Source organism: Micromys minutus (assembly GCF_963924665.1).
Source record: "Micromys minutus genome assembly, chromosome: 3".
NCBI classification, from domain to species: Eukaryota; Metazoa; Chordata; class Mammalia; order Rodentia; family Muridae; genus Micromys; species Micromys minutus.
In genome coordinates, this window is record NC_137972.1 from 14,312,342 (window position 1) to 14,328,816 (window position 16,475).

The following is a 16,475-nucleotide window of genomic DNA, read 5'->3' on the forward strand; positions in this document are numbered from 1 at the left end:
AGCAAACCTAGTCTCCAGCTTCTCACAGCATCCTTTGGTCCTCCAGGTACCCTCTCCACAAGCTTGAACTTTCTAGTCCAGGAGCTAGGCTGCCCTTCCCCCAGAGGCTCTTCCCTATATAATCCAAGCATTTCATGCTCTCTCTCTCTCTCTCTCTCTCTCTCTCTCTCTCTCTCTCTCTCTCTCTCTCTCTCTCTCTGTCTCTCATTCTCTCTTTCTCCTCCCTCTTCTCTTCTTTCTCTGTGCATGGAGTATGCCCTTGCTCTTTTCCCCTTCTGCCCTATGGCAACTTCCCTGACCTCTCTCCTTGGGGTGCCAGTGAACGCTCCTGCTTACCAATAAACCCAGTTTTAATAGAATCTAATCTGGATTGAATTGGCTCATTTCACCGGCTGAGAAATAACCCACCAGTGACCCCCAATCATACAATTATTTTCTCTGCAGCTTCATAACTGTAACGTTGCTACTAGTATGAATCATAATGCAAATACACGATATCTTAAGTGACTCATGTAAAAGGGTTATTCACTGCTTGCCCAAGAGGTGTCACAAAACACAGGTTGAGAACCACTTGAACTATACAGCATTGTGTAAGATAGGTAAAGACTCCACAGACTGACATTCCCAGCCAAATTAAATTTTCTTCCTTTAGTTAGTGTAGAGAATAAATGAGTTGTTTTGTGACACGTTTATATGTATCTATCCTAGGACTCTGCTTACAAATAGATGCAAGTGACATTGAGAAACTGTAAGAAGTAAAAGTTGGGACATGGGGAGAAGATGACATCAATCTACAACAATTTTGAAAGATTAAAAATGTGTTCACTCTTCCATTAAAAATCAGGGCTATTTATATTTTTTATGTGAACCATCGTGAGTGAATGTCCAAGGTTTTTATAACATATTATTCCAGGTGAAATTTATTGGTGAATATAGATTAAGGACAATGATTTTGAATACCAAAAATTGCCACAAGGCTATATTCTTAGCTCTTGGATTATTAATGATTTAAGGTCCAGGTGTACCACACTCTGAGAGGGTGCTATAAATTTATTTTTTCCTAAGAAGGATTGAGGCTTTCATTTTTTCCCCTTTGTTTTTCTTGGGCTTCCTATGGCCTGTGAGTTGTTTCTGGGTGTTCAGAGCTTTCTGGAGTTATTGTGCAATTATCAGTGACTGCATATTATGTCTGTTCTTTTGTGACTGGGTTATCTCACTCAGGATGATATTCTTTAGATGGATCCAATTTCTAGAAATTTCAAAAAGTCATTGTTTGATAGCTGAGTAGTACTACATTGTGTAAATATACCAAAATTTTTGTATCCATTATCTACTGAAGGACATCTGGGTTCTTTCCAGCTTCTGGCTATTATAAATAGGGCTACTATGAACATTGTGGTGCATGTGTCCTTATTATATGTTGGAAAATCTTTGAGGTATATGCCCAGAAGTGGAATAACTGAGTCTTTAGGTAGGACTATGTCCAATTTTCTGAGGAACTGCCAGAATGATTTCCAGAGTGATTGTACGAGTTTACAACCCCACCAACAGTGGAGAAGTGTTTCTCTTTGTCCTCATCCTCGCCAGCATCTGCTGTCATCTGAGTTTTTGATCTTAGACATTCTGACTGATGTGAGGTGGAATCTCAGGGTCGTTTTGATTTGCATTTCCCTGATGACTAGGGATGTTGGGCACTTTCTTAGATGCTTCTCAGCCATTCAATATTCCTCAATTGAGAATTTATTGTTTAGCTCTGTACCCCATTTTTTAATAGGATTGTTTGATTCTCTGATGTTTAACTTCTTGAGTTCTTTGTATACATAGGATATTAGACCTCTATCAGATGTGGTGTTGGTAAAGATCTTTTCCCAATCTGTTGGCTGCTGTTTTGTATTCTTGACAGTGTCCTTAGCCTTACAGAAACTTTGCAATCTCATTAAGTCCTATTTCTTGATCTTTGACCTTAGAGAATGAGCCACTGGTGTTCCGTTCAGGAAAATTTTCCCTGTGCTTATGTGTTCTAAAGTTTTCCCTATTTTCTCATCTAATAGTTTCAGTATATCTGGTTTAATGTGGAGATCTTTGATCCACTTACACTTGAGCTATGTACAAGGAGATAAGAAAGGGTCTATTTTCATTCTTCTGCATGCTGAGTGTCAGCTGAACCAACATCATTTGTTGAAGAGGCTGTTTTTTTTTCATTGAATGTTTTCAGAACCTTTGTCAAAAATCAAGTGACAATATGTGTGAGAGTTCATTTGTGAATTTTTTATTCTCTTCCATTGATCTACTTGCCTATCTCTGTACCAGTACCATGTGGTTTTTTAACACAATTGCCTTGTAATATAACTTGAGGTCAGGGATGGTGATTACCACAGAAATTTTCTTGTTGTTGAGGATGGATTTCGATATTCTAGGTTTTTTGTTATGCCAGATGAATTTGAAAATTGCTCTTTCCAACTCTATGAAGAATTGGGTTGGAATAATGATGGGGATTGCATTGAATCTGTCAATTGTTTTTGGTAAGATGGCCATTTTTACAATGTTGATCCTTCCAATCCATGAGCATGGGAGATCTTTCCATCTTCTGAGATCTTCTTCAATTTTCTTCTTCAGAGGTTTAAAGTTCTTGTCATACAGATTCTTCACTTGTTTAGTTAGAGTCACTCCAAGGTATTTCATATAATTTGTGACTATTGTGAAGGGTATCTTTTCCCTAATTTCTTTCTCTGGATGTTTGTCCATTGAGTAGAGGAAGGCTACTGATTTGTTTGAGTTAATTTTATATCCAGCTACTTTGCTGAACTTGTTTATCAGCTGTAAGAGTTCTCTGGTGGATTTTTTGGGGTCACTTATGTATACTATCTTGTCATCTGCAAATAGTAATGTTTTTACTTCTTCCTTTCTGATTTGTATCCCTTTGATTTTCTTTTTCTGTCTAATTGCTCCAGCCAGGACTTCCAGTACTTTGTTGAATAGGTAGGGGGAGAGTGGGCAGCCTTGTCTAGTCCCTGATTTTAGTGGGATTACTTTAAGTTTGTGACCATTAAGTTTGATGTTGGCTGTTGGTTTGCTGTATATTGCTTTTATTAGGTTTAGGTACAGGCCTTGGATTTCTGTTTTTTTCCAAGACTTTTAACATGAAGGGGTGTTGAATTTAGCCAAATGCTCTCTCAGCATCTGGTGAGATAACCATGTAGTTTTTTCTTTGAGTTTGTTAATATGGTGGATTACATTATAGATTATCATATATTAAATGATCCTTGCAACCCAGAGGTGAAGCCTACTTGATCATGGTGAATGATCGTTTTGATGTGTTCTTGGATTCGGTTTGCAAGGATTTTGCTGGGTATTTTTGTATCAATGTTCATAAGGGATATTAGTCTGAAGTTCTCTTCCCTTGTAGGGTCTTTGTGTGGTTTAGGAATGAGGGTTATTGTGACCTTGAAAAATGAGGTAGAATTCCGTCTGACTCTATTTTGTGGAATAGTTTTGAGAGTATTGGTATTAGGTTTTCAATAAATGTCTGATAGAATTCTGCACTGAACCCATCTGGACCTGGGCTTTTTTTGTATTGGAGGCTTTTGATGACTGCTTCTATTTTTTAGGTGTTATGTGATTATTTAGATGGTTTACCTGGTCCTGGTTTAACTTTGGTATCTGGTATCTGTCTAGGAATTCATGCATTTCCTCCAGATTTTGCAGTTTTGTTGAGTATAGGCTTTTGTAGTAGGATCTGATGATTTCTTGAATTTCCTCAGTTTCAGTTGTTATGTCTCCGCTTTCCTTTCTGATTTTGTTAATTTGCATATTCTTTCTTTGCCCTCTAGTTAGTCTGGCCAAGGGTTTATCAATCTTGTTGATTTTCTCAAAGAACAAGCTCTTGGTTTTGTTAATTCTTTGAATGGTTCTTTTTGTTTCTATTTGGTCAATTTCTGCTCTGAGTTTGATTAGTTCTTGCCGTCTACTCCTCTTGGGTGTATCTGCTTCCTTTTGTTCTAGAGCTTTCAACTGTGATGTCAAGTTGCTGACATATGCTCTCTCCAGTTTCTTTTTGGAAGCACTCAGAGCTATGAGTTTTCCTCTCAGTACTGCTTTCATTGCATCCCATATGTTTGGCAATGTTGTATTTTCATTTTAATTAAATTCTAGAAAATACTTAATTTCTTTTTTTCCTTTGATCATGCCATGTTATCATTTAATAGAGCATTGTTTAGTTTCCATGTGTATATGGGATTTTTGTTGTCTTTGTTTTTATTAAAGACCAGCCTTAGACCATGGTGATTTGATAGGACCCATGGGAGTATTTCAGTCTTCTTATATCTATTTAGGCTTGTTTTGTGATCGATTATATATGGTCAGTTTTGGAGATGGTGCCATGAGGTGCTGAGAAGAAGGTGTATTCTTTTGTTTTAGGATGATATGTTTTGTAGATATCTAATAATTCTAGTTGGTTCAAAGTCTCTGCTAGTTTTGCAGTGTCCTTGTTCAGTTTCTGTTTCCATGATCTGTCCATTGGTGAGAGTGGGGTATTAAAGTCTCCCACTATTATTGTGTGGTGTGCAATGTATTTTTTGAGCTTTAGCAGGGTTTCTTTTTAGAATATGGGTGCTCTTGTATTTGGTGCATATATGTTAAGGATTGAGAGGTTCTCCTGACACATTTTTCCCTGTAATGAGTAAAAAGTGTCCTTCCTTATCTTTTTTGATAATTTTTGGTTGAAAATCTACTTTATTCGATATTAGAATAGCCACTCCAGCTTGCTTCTTGGGACCATTTGCTTGGAAGGTTTTTTTCAACCTTTTACTCTGAGATAGTGTCTGTCTTTGTCTCTGAGATGAGTTTTCTGTAGTCAGCAAAAGGCTGGATTTTGTTTATGTATCCAGTCTGATAGCCTATATCTTTTTATAGGGAAATGACTCCATTTATGTTAACAGATACTAAGGAATTGTGGTTGCTGCTTCCTGTTATTTTGGTTTTGGTGGTAGAATTGTGCCTGTGTGTTTTCTTCTTTTGGTTTTCTTTCTTAGGAGTTTTCTTGTTTTTGCTATGATGTATTTCCCCTTGTTGTATTGGGTTTTGTACCTATAATTAGTTGTAGTGCTGGGTTTGTGGTCAGATATTGTGTAAATTTAGCTTTGTCTTAGAACATCTCAGTCTTTCCATCTATGGTAATTGAGAGTTTTGCTGGGTACAGCAGCTTGGGCTGACACTTGTGTTCTCTTAGGGTCTGCATGATGTCTGTCCAGGATCTTCTAGCTTTCATAGTCTCTGTTGAGAAGTTGGGTGTGATTCTGATTGGTTTGCGTTTATATGTTACATGACCCTTTTCCCTTGAAGATATTTACTGTGCCTCTTAGTTGATATTCTTCGCCCTCTTCTATTTCTATTATCCTTAGGTTTGTTATTGTCATTGTGTCCTGGGTCTCCTAGACATTTTTGTTTACTAGCTTTTGGTTTTTGCATCTTCTCTGACTCTTTTGTCTATGTTTTCAATGTTGTTTCTGTCCCTGAGATTCTCTCTTCCATCTCTTGTAGTCTGTTTGAGGTATGATTTCGGGTCTGAGTCTTCTTTTTCTGGAGTGTTTGGCATTCTGCTGTTTTCTGTGTTGGGGGAGCTGGGTTCTGGTGTTGCCAGTTTCTCTCCATTTCCATGGGGTACGTTATTTTGCTTTCCTCTTGCCATCTTGTTGTCTGTGTTTATATGTGGTCTTGTTGTCAGTGATTGGTTCTCGCCTCTCCCTTTTACCTGGCCTGTTTCCCTGGATCTCCGAGTGTTCCTGGTGGCAGATGGCCTGAGTGTATATTCTGTATGCATGGGTTTCCGGCTAATACCAGGCAGCCCAAAGCACGGTTCCTGCTTCCCTGAACCAAGCAGGTGGCATGAGGTGGTGCACTTTCCATGTGCTCGGCAAAGACCTCTCTGTTCCTTGGCTACTTGGCTACTCAGAGTACCGTCTCACTAGGCCTGTGTCCCTGGATATACACTGTTCCTGGTGGCAGATGGCCTGAGTACCTGTTTTGCATACACAGGCCGCCGGCTGGAAACACACAACTCCAAAACAGGGTTCCTGTTCCTCTGAATCAGTCGGGGTGGGGAGTACGCACTTGGAGCACATTCTCACCAGGTCTGTGTCCCTGGATCTCCACTGTTCCTAGTGGTGGATAGCGCCTGTTCTGCACCCAAGGACCGCCAGCTGGAAACAGACAGCCCAATGCAGGGTTCCTGGTTCCCTGAACCAAGCGGGGGGGGGAGGGGCGCACTTTTCTCGGGCTTGGCAAAGATCTCTCTGCTCCCCGGCTACCAGTGCATACTAATCTTGCAGAGGACCCGCATTTGGTTTTCAAGAACACACATGGTACTTGACAAACTTCTCTAATCTAGATCTAGAGGAACCAGTGCCCTCTTCTGACATCCACAGGCTCTTGAACTCACATGCAGTTGTGCACACACACACTCATGCTCACCCACAAACACACAAAACAAATATATAAACATATAATGCAAATTATCGTAAGAGGGCTCCATGGGTGAACTCATGCCAAAGTGAGTTCAAACCCTGGAACCCACACGATGAAAGGAGAACACCAATTCTCTGAGGTTACCTTCTAATTTCTATATGTGCAACATGCCTCATAACAAGAATATGCATGCAAAAATACATATGAATAAATATGCAAACCATTGCCTTCCTATAGGCTCAGTTGTATCTTACACACACACACACACACACACACACACACACACACACACCCCAGTTCTTATGCAAGAGATACTTCAGAGTTTTTCTGCCTCATACAGCTTACCTAGCAGCCCCCTGCCCCACTGTACCTCAATCCCAACTGATTACCCAATTGAGTGAATGAAGGCAGTTCTATGTGCTGCACCCTGAACTTTGCTGACAGCCCTCCTATGCCTCCCTGACAGCCCTACTATGCCTTCGTGGTTCTCGCCCTGTATGAGCTGCTCTTTTAGCTCCAGCTTCTCCTATGGGGTCGTTGCTTAATAAACTGGTAGGAGATAAAAGTGATTTTTTGTTGTTCTGAAATATTTAACATGTTTATAAATCAACCGGCAGGTGGCAGCAGAGTCCGCTGGATAAAATGAATCTTTCTTCTATTTGATTTTTGTAAACTCACATGACCAGCAGGTGGCGCTCTTTGATAGGACAGCTCTTCAGAACAATTGGAATGGCTGTCAGGAGACATGCGTACCTTTGAATAAAAGCTTAAATATACAGAGAACTACAGGCAACCGAGGAATGTATGGTAGAGGAGAGGTGGTTCTTCCGGGAGGAGCACACCATTTGGTTGTCCAGTGCCAAATCGTCAGCTTCAAAAACATACACACGAGTCACATTGTTTGGACTGAGCCGGCTGTAATTAGGAGCACATATATATGTATATGCATGAACATACACATGCAGTAATAATGAAGAGGGAGGGCCTGGATTTGAGGAGGTGGTGGAGGGGCTTGGGGGGACTAAAGGAAAGGAAGAAATGCTGTAATTATATTTTAATCCGAAAACAAACCCAAAACCAAACCAAAACAAAACCCTTCCATAACAAATCTTAAATACACTTACAGACAGCTCTTGGCAAGACTTCACTATTCCTAAGTGTCAAAAACAAAACCAACCAAACAAAACCGAAACAACTTTTTTATGTGCACAGTGATTGAGAGCTCTGGCTGCTCTGCTAGAAGACCCATGTTCCACTCCCTGAACACATAATGGTTCAGGACTGTCTGCAACTCTAGCTCCAAGGAATTCAATGCCCTTTTCTGGCCACTGTGGACACCAAACATGCAAGTAGCACACGGGTAAGAAGGCATCCATTTGCATGTTTATTCAAACATATAAAAAAACATAGAGCATTTGTAGTTTAGGAAACTCTTCTCCAAGAAGAGCAAAGTTAGGAAATTACACACACACACACACACACACACACACACACACTCACTCACTCACTCACACTTTCTAGTCTGGGAAACTCTTCTCCAATACTCAGGTTGGAATTGATATTGTTTGTTTGAGGAAATAAATGTCCCCAAAGACCATTAATGACCTAGGTCAGTGATAGAGCTTACCTAGAGGACTGGGTTTCCTTCCTGGTGTGCACACTTTCTCTCCCATTTCTCTCTCACATAAACCCTTGAAAAAACATCCAAATTTTTAAGGAAACAAATGACAAAGTGTAAAGCAGCCGAGGAATGTGACAACTTATTTGTAAATCACATATTTGATAAAGCATTGCACACACACACACACACACACACACACACACACATTTACACCTTTATGACAGATGGTATACATAATTGTGTCCCCTAAGATCATGCCACCTAGTGATGTCTTCCTTTGTGTAAGTGCACTCTGTGATGTTTGCATAAAGATGAAATTACTAGCTAATTAAAATACAAATCCCCGTCAATGAGCGGTGCATGGTCATATGGATAGAACAACTCAGCAATACAAGTGACCCAACTAAAGACAAACCCAGAAGCTTGAGAGATGACTTTGTGTGTGTTGCCCTGGATACTCTCTCTGCACCCACATGGTGGCTCACAACCATCATAACTCCAGGTTCAGGGGATCTGACATCCTCTTCTGACCTCTAGGACACTAGAAACACATGTTGTACGTGGACATCATGCAGGCAAAATATTCATACACATGAATTAAATAAATGTAAAAAGAATAAAAACAGAACAAAATCAAACAAGAACAGGCATAGGAATTGAATTCCAATTCTTCGAGAGTATGCACAAGTGGCCAAACAGCTGACAGAAGAAGGAAGAGGCAAAGTAGAATCCCAGTGAAATACCACTTTGGGAGAGTGCCCCTGCCCCTCAAATCTGGAAACAGGAAGCAAGGAGAGTTGGTGAGAATAGGCATAAACTGCTTTCTGTGTGCAAGTGCTAGGGCTATGAAGGTGTACAGCCATTACTGAGAACAGTATGCATGGTCCTCACAAAACACAGCACAGGTTGCTCTATTGCTGTGTGTTAGGTATTCTCTTCGTCTCAGCCTCAGCCAGGTGATTAATCAATTCTCAGAGTATGTCATGGCTACTGAGATGGTGGGGACTTAAGCTGCGTTTAGAAATGGGGCCTCTGCAAAAAGAGTGCACATATGAAGTTAGACCATTAAAACAGAGTTCGTATTTTTTTTTTCATAATTTATTTTTATTCATATTGTATTTCAACCACAGTGCCCCTCCTTCCTCTCTTATCACTTCGGCCCTCACTAATCCCTGTACCTATTACTGCTTCCCCTTCATCTCATAGAAGGTGACATCCCCCTCGGATACTGTCCCACTCTAGGACATCCGGTCACAGCCGGACTAAGCACTTCCTCTCTCACAGAGGCCTATTAGGCAGCCCAGCTAGGTGAAAGGAATCCAATGGTGGGCAATAGAATCAAAGACGCCTCCCACTCCAGTTGTCAAGGGACCCACAGGAAGACCAAGCTGCACAAAAGTTGGGGGTGGGTAGGTTCAGCCCCTGCATGCTCTTTGGTTGGTGGGTCAGTCTCTGTGAGTCCCCATGGGCCCAGGTTAGTTGATTCTGTAGGTCTTCTTGTGGTGTCCTTAAGCCACCAAATACTGCTTAAATATTTTAAACGAACATTTAAAAAGAAAGCTACCTTCCGAGACATTATAAGAGAAAAACAGAAAATGGGGGCATGTGGTGGAGTTAGAAAAGCCTGTCTGTATTCACTAGAGACACTGGGGGCAGCCTGTGGGCAGGGCTGGGGACAGGGTGAGGATCTGCATAACTGAACACAGACCAACTCCTCAGGGAAGTTAATGAGCGCCAGAGACCCTTCGAGGCATGGCAGAATGCTTAATCATCTCCAACGGGGATTTCAATTATTCGGGAAAAATTAACAATATTCAGTGCCCAGTTGCTGGTGGTGAAATTTTAAAGGGAAGCCTGCAGTTTGTGGGTTGAAGCAAGTTAAGTATCTGGACAATCTGTACCTAAGTAGCCATGTGACCCTGTCTTGGTGGACAAGACATAGAGAGTCCCTTGTGTCTCAAGCTGATCTTAGACCTGCTCTGTAGCTGATGATAGCCTTGGGTGTCTGAGTCTCTTGTTTCTACTTCCCAAGGGCTGGGATTACAGGATGGGCCATGGAACCTTGCCCAGAGGGATTTCTCAACAGATGCTGGCAGAGGGAAAAATGGCTAACTGAAGGAAGGCCAAGAGTGGGGGGAGGGAAAGACTGTAAGGGTGTCAGGGTGACACTGGCTTTGTAGGTTTCTGGGCATGGTGGAACGATCAACATGGGCTGAGAACAGAAAGGATTCAGTGTCCAGAAATGAGTTCAGTCAAGCAGCCAAGATCCACCGATTATTCTGAGGTAGTGAGTAAGACTCTGAAAGTGGCTGCAGAGGCAAATCTAATTTTTTCTTTAGAAAAAAAAATGTTCTCTCTAGGTTTGTAGTTGCCAAAGAACAAAAGTAATGGTGTTGCCTTCAACTCAACTAGATGTGAGAGGAGGTGGTGATGTTGGGGAAGACAATGGTTGAAATATTGTCCTAAAGACAGAGTGGACAAGCTCCGTGGGAGAAAGAGGAAGGAAGACAGGTGTCTGGACAAGAGGATGTGGGACAGAGTTGAGGACAGCAGCTGGCAGCTTGTGCAGGAACTGGAGGATGAGGGCTTATCAGAAACTTCAAACAGAAAGTAGTTGTGGAGAAAGAAGCAGCTGTAGTTTGAACCTCAGCTGTAGACAATTCCTGTGTCTCTTAGACCGCTTAACTGCTTTGTGGCCACTGTGATCTTTTCAGCTTTGTCTCGAGACAGTGTGCTGACTGTGAGCATTCTTGTTCGGAATGTGCTACTTATTAATGCTCTGGGTGGTAAGCTCAGTGTGTGAGTGATTGGGTGACACTGGAGGGTGGTGAGGAAGTACAGTCTGTATAAATCAGAGTGCAGTTAAACTAAAATAAAAATCTGGACTTGGCTGTTCCCTTGCTTTCCAATTTAAGGGCCATCTGATGAGAGAAGCTCCCCTTGCAGCTTGGGAAAGCCAGTTTAGAACTCATTTAGTCAAACACACAAAAAATAAAAGGGGTGGGGCACTTGGTCGGAAAAGGAAGGGAAAAGAAGGAAGCAAGTATAGGCATGAGAATGTGAGCCCCATTCTCACGTGTAATTAACACCTCCTGAAAAAATCTTGAACTGAAGAGTCACTTTAGCTTTGGTTCGTTCAATCCTTTCCTCTCTCCCAGGTCCTCATGCCTCCTTCCCACTTCCTCCCTCCTCTCTTCCTTCCTCCCAGGAGCTCCTTCCTTGTTTCCTCCCTCCTGGGTTCTGCTCCTTTCCTCCTTTCCAGGTCTTCCTCTCTCCACTTGCTGTTTTCTTCCTCCCCCCTTTGCCTTTCCTGCTCTTTACTTTCTCCTCCCCATCTCCTTCTTCCGTTCATCTCTTCCTTCCCCTCTCCCCCTTTTCCTTTCTGGTCTTTTATTTCATGGTCTTACCTAGACAGGCTTGAATTTTCAATTCTTTCTCCTAGTCTGCTAAGGACTCAGTAGCATGTATTTCTTTCTCCCCAGTGCTAGGAATCGAATCCAGGGTCTCACACTCTGAGTGTCTTCTAAACATTACTTTTCACAATTAGTTAAAATGTGGTCTGAAGTGACAACAGTGGCCTGGTGTAGTGGCCTCTGGGTATGATCCCCTATGCTTGTTTCAACACTGGAGAGACAGAGGCAAGAGAATTATGAGTTCAAGGACAGCTTGGGCTGTTTGGCTGTTTCCAACAAAGAAGAGAGAGTGGGGTGAGGAAAGGGAAAGGGCAGAGAGGGAGGAGAGGGATGCAGTGGGGTGGGAGGAGGGGGAGGGAGATCAATCAATCTTCCCCTTTACTCTCTCCCATCCAATGTACTACTCAGCTATCAGAAACAATGACTTTATGAAATTCTCAAGAAAATGAATGCATCCTCAGTGAGATAACCCAGTCACAAAAGAACAGACATAATATGTAGTCACTGATAATTGGATACTAACCCCAGAAAACTCTGAACAACCCAGAAACAACTCACAAACTATATGAAATTCAAGAAAAAACAAAGGCCAAAAAAAAAAAAAAAAGAAAAACCATTATGCTTAATCTTTAAACACCAAGAAAACTTTGACTAATTCCAGGTTACATCTTGTTTTACATGTACTTTGTGCTCATTGTAACTAGTAAGATTTTAATGCATACTATCAAACCTTTAAAAAATCAAGTACTGACAAAAATGTATTTGTATACTTTTATGCAAAAATGCTTAAAATCTGTACATTTATCTTTGTTTTTTTTAAACGACTTTATTTTACAAAACAAAGATAAATGTACAGATTTTAAAAATTTTTTGCTTAAAATTATATTTTTTGTCAGTACTGTCTTTTCAGACATTAAAATAATTTTTACATAAAACCATGTGAATATATTTTTTAGTCAGTACTTGATTTTTTTCAAGGGCTTGACAGTATGCATTGAAAACCTAATAGTTACAATAAGCGTAAAGTACATGCAAAACAAAACGCAATATGGAAATAGTCAAAGTCTTCTTGTTTTGTAAATATATGTATTTTTTTTGTTTTCTTTATTTCTTGGACTTCATACAGTCTGTGAGTTGTTTCTGGGGGAGTGCAAGCCTCTGGGGTTAGCATCCCACTATCAGTGACTGCATATTATGTCTGTTCTTTTGTGACTGGGTTATCTCACTCAGGATGATATTCTCTAGATGCAGCCATTTTCTTAAGAATTTGGTTAAGTCATTGTTTCTGGTGGCTGAGTAGTATTCCATTGTGTATATGTACCACAATTTTTGTATCCATTCGTCTTCTGAAGGACATCTGGGTTCCTTCCAGCTTCTGGCTATTATAAATAGAGCTGCTATGAACATTGTGGTGCATATATCTTTGTTGTGTATTAAAGTGTCTCTGGGGTATATGCCCAGAAGTGGAATAGCTGGGTCTTCAGGTAGTACTATATCCAATTTCCTGAGGTATCACCAGACAGATTTCCAGAGTGGTTGTATTAGCTTGCAACCCCACCAACAGTGGAGAAGTGTTCCTCTTTTCTCGCCAGCATCTGCTGTCATCTGAGTTTTGGATCTTGGCCAATCTGACTGGTGTGAGGTGGAATCTTAGGGTTGTTTTGATTTGCATTTCCCTGATGGCTAAGGATGTCGAGCACTTCCTGAGATGTTTTTCGGCCATTCGGTGTTCCTCAACTGAAAATGATTTGTTTAGCTCTGTACCCATTTTTTAATAGGGTTATTTGATTCTCTGGTGTCTAGCTTTTTGAGTTCCTTGTACACCTTGGATATTAGGCCTCTATCTGATGTGGTATTGGTAAAGATCTTTTCCCATTCTGTTGGTTGCCGTTTTGTTTTCTTGACGATGTCCTTAAACTTACAGAAACTTTGCAATCTCATTAAGTCCCATTTGTTAATCTTTGACCTTAGAGCTTGAGCCATTGGTGTTTTGTTCAGGAAATTTTCTCCTGTGCCTATGTGTTCTAAGGTTTTCCCTACTTTCTCATCTAATAGTTTCAGTGTACCTGGTTTAATGTGGAGATCTTTGATCCACTTACACTTGAGCTTTGTACAAGGAGATAAGAACGAGTCTATTTTCATTCTTTTGCATGCTGAGTGCCAGTTGGACCAGCACCATTTGTTGAATAGGCTGTTCTTTTTCCATTGAATGTTTACTGCTCCTTTGTTAAAAATCAGGTGACCATATACATGAGGGCTCATTTCTGGATCTTCTATTCTATTCCATTTATCCACATGCCTATTTCTGTACCAGTACCATGCAGTTTTCAGCACAATTGCCTTGTAATATAGCTTGAGGTCAGGGATAGTGATTCCCGCAGATGTTTTTTTGTTGTTGAGGATGGTTTTCGCTATTCTAGGTCTTTTGTTATTCCATATGAAATTGCACATTGATCTTTCCAATTCCATGAAGAACTGGGTTGGAATTTTGATGGGGATTGCATTGAATCTGTAGATTGCTTTTGGTAGGATGGCCATTTTTAAGATGTTGATTTTTCCAATCCATGAGCATGGGAGATCTTTCCATTTTCTGAGATCCTCCTCAATTTCTTTCTCTAGAGGTTTGAAGTTCTTGTCATACAGGTCCTTCACTTGCTTAGTTAGAGTCACACCAAGGTATTTCATAGTTTTTGTAACTATTGTGAAGGGTACCTTTTCCCTAATTTTTTTCTCCACATGTTTGTCCTTTGAGTATAGGAAGGCTACTGATTTGTTTGAGTTAATTTTGTATCCAGCCACTTTGCTGAACTTGTTTATCAGCTGTCGGCGTTCTCTGGTGGAATTTTTGGGGTCACTCAAGTACACTATCATGTCATCGGCAAAGAGTGATGTTTTTATCTCTTCCTTTACGATTTGTATCCCCTTGATATCCTTTTGCTGTCTAATTGCTCCAGCCAGGACTTCCAGTACTATGTTGAATAGGTAGGGGGAGAATGGGCAGCCTTGTCAAGTCCCTGATTTTAGTGGGATTGCTTCAAGTTTCCCACCATTAAGTTTGATGTTGGCTGTTGGTTTGCTGTATATTGCTTTTATTATGTTTAAGTATGGGCCTTGGATTCCTGTTTTTTCCAGGACTTTTAACATGAAGGTGTGTTGGATTTTGCCAAATGCTTTCTCAGCGTCTAGTGAGATGACAATGTGATTTTGATCTTTGAGTTTTTTTATGTGGTGGATTATGTTGAAGGATTTCCTTATGTTAAACAATCCCTGCATCCCAGGGATGAAGCCTACTTGGTCATGATGAATGATCCTTTTGATGTGTTCTTGGATTCGGTTTGCAAGGATTATGTTGAGTATTTTTGCATCAATGTTCATAAGTAAGATTGGTCTGAAGTTCTCTTTCCTTGTAGGGTCTTTGTGTGGTTTAGGTACGAGGGTTATTGTAGCCTCAAAAAATGAGTTGGGTAATATTCCATCTGATTCTATCTTTTGGAATAGTTTGGCGAGTATTAATGTTATATCCTCAATAAAAGTCTGATAAAATTCTGCACTGAACCCGTCTGGACCTGGGCTTTTTTTGGTTGGGAGGCTTTTGATGACTTCTTCTATTTCTTTAGGTGTTATAGGGTTATTTGGATGATTTACTTGTTTCTGGTTTAACTTTGGGACCTTGTATCTGTCTAGGAATTCGTCCATTTCCTCCAGATTTTCCAATTTTGTAGAGTATAAATTTTTGTAGTAGGATCTGATGATTTCTTGAATTTACTCAGTTTCAGTTGTTATGTCGCCACTTTCCTTTCTGATTTTGTTAATTTGGATACTCTCTCTTTGCCCTCTAGTTAGTCTGGCTAGGGGTTTATCAATCTTGTTGATTTTCTCAAAGAACCAACTCTTGGTTTTGTTGATTTTTTCAATGGTTCTTTTTGTTTCTATTTGGTCTATTTCTGCCCTAATTTTGATTGTTTCTTGCCGTCTACTCTTTTTGGGTATATCTGCTTCCTTTTATTCTAGGGCTTTTAGCTGTGCTGTCAGGTTGCTGATGTGAGCTCTCTCCAGTTTCTTTTTGGAAGCACTTAGGGCTATGAGTTTTCCTCTCAATACTGCTTTCATTGCATCCCATAGGTTTGGGTATGTTGTGTTTTTGTTTTCGTTGAATTCTAGAAAATCCTTAATTTCTTTCTTTATTTCTCCTTTGACCCTGCTATCCTTTAACAGAGCATTGTTTAGTTTCCATGTGTATGTGGGCTTTTTTTTGTCTTTGTTGTTGTTAAAGACCAGCCATAGGCCATGGTGATCTGAGAGGATGCATGGGAGTATTTCAATCTTCTTATATTGATGGAGGCTTGTTCTGTGTCCAAATATGTAGTCAATTTTCGAGAAGGTGCCATGGGGTGGTGAGAAGAAGGTGTATTCTTTTACTTTGGGATAGTATGTTCTGTATATATCTATTAATTCTAGTTGGTTCAAAGTCTCTGCTAGTTTTGCAGTGTCCTTGTTCAGTTTCTGTTTCCCTGATCTGTCCATTGGTGAGAGTGGGGTATTAAAGTCTCCCACTATTATTGTGTGGTGTGAAATGTAGTTTTTGAGCTTTAGAAGTGTTTCTTTTATGAATGTGGGTGATTTTTTATTTGGAGCATATATGTTAAGGATTGAGAGTTCCTCCTGACAGATTTCCCCGGTAATGAGTAAAAAGTGTCCTTCCTTATCTTTTTTGATAACTTTTGGTTGGAAATTTACTTTATTCGATATTAGAATAGCCACTCCAGCTTGCTTCTTGGAGCTGTTTGCTTGGAAGTTTTTTTCCCACCCTTTTACTCTGAGATAGTGTCTGTCTTTGTCTCTGAGATGAGTTTCCTGTATGCAGCAAAAGACTGGATTTTGTTTATGTATCCAGTCTGATAGTCTATGTCTCTTTATTGGGGAGTTGAGACCATTTATGTTAATAGATATCAAGGAATAGTTGTTTTTGTTTTCTGCCA